Source organism: Mastomys coucha, unplaced genomic scaffold (genome assembly GCF_008632895.1).
Source record: "Mastomys coucha isolate ucsf_1 unplaced genomic scaffold, UCSF_Mcou_1 pScaffold20, whole genome shotgun sequence".
NCBI classification, from domain to species: Eukaryota; Metazoa; Chordata; class Mammalia; order Rodentia; family Muridae; genus Mastomys; species Mastomys coucha.
In genome coordinates this window covers 76,344,670-76,345,982 of record NW_022196903.1, presented here as the reverse complement: position 1 = coordinate 76,345,982, position 1,313 = coordinate 76,344,670, and positions in this window count along the sequence as shown.

Sequence of the window (1,313 nt, the reverse complement as noted above, 5' to 3'; positions counted from 1 at the left end):
TCTAATTCCTCATATTATTGGATTTCAATTGATTAGGATATGTTAGTAATATTAATTTTCATATTAATGTATTAAGAAAAAGTAATTGTCACTTCCTGTTTCTTTTTATCCTTTCTTTCTTCCTTTCCTTCTTTCTTTCCTCTTTCCTTTCTTTCTTTCTTTCTTTCTTTCTTTCTTTCTTTCTTTCTTTCTTTCTTTCTTCCTTTCTTCCTTTCTGGGATGAAAAATTTGGTATAAGAAACACAACATGCAGGATGGTGGCGCACACATTTAATCCCAACACACAAGGCACAGAAGTAGGAGAATCTCTGTGAATTCATGGCCAGCCTTGTCTTCTGAGTAGTTTCAGGACAACCAGAGCTAGGAAGAGAAACCCTGTCTCAGACAAAAAGTAACAGAGAGAAAAGAAAGAAAGAAACCCACAAACTCAGTATAGTGAGGAAGCTGTGGAAGTTATTCAGTTGAGTAACTTTATCTTGTCTTGAATTTAATCACTGCAAGATAATGAAACTAATTACTTTATTATGTTGTCCAGAATGTACAGCGCATGCAGTGAAACACCTGCATTATATCATAAATTTCTTTTCTTTTCCTTCTCCTTTGTTAGGGCAGTTTCATTGTGCATTCACAAGTGTGTGTACACACACACACACACACATGTGCAAGTGCCAGTATACTTGCCTGGACATGCGCAGATGGAAGCTGGAGATCACTGTTAAATATCTTCCTCTGTTGCTCTCTGCTCTATTTTTTGAGGTAGGGTCTCTCACTGAACCCAAAGCTTGTTGTTTTAGCTAGTCTGTCTGCCTAGTGAGCCCTGGAGTTGGCTTGCCTCATTTCCTTTGAATGCCAGTGTTACAGACCTGCCTGCTGTCTTTGGTGTGTGTGCTGGGGATCTGAACTTACGTCCTGATGAGTCCACAGAAAGCATTGCACACAGGATTCCATCTCCTCATTTCCTTACTGTAATTTTTAAACAAAATTTTTGGTATGTTATTTTAACTATAAATTTCAGCTCAGACAGCAAAGGATGCTAACGAATTAATTAGTTTTTGGTAGTTTTGGTTTTTTGAGACAGAGTCTTGCTATGTAGCCCAGGCTAGCTTCAATTTACTTTGTAGACCAGGTTGGCTTCAAACTTTTAGAGATTCTCCTGTTCCAGCCTCCTGAATGGCCTCAATTGCAGGTGGACATCCCCATGCCAGGCTCAAAAGTTTTGTTTTTAAAAAAGAAGGTTAAATGTCATCCCCAGATGGTCATATTGCAAAATAGTTATGCTGAATGAGAGAATCCAGGTTAAAAGAGTACATGTT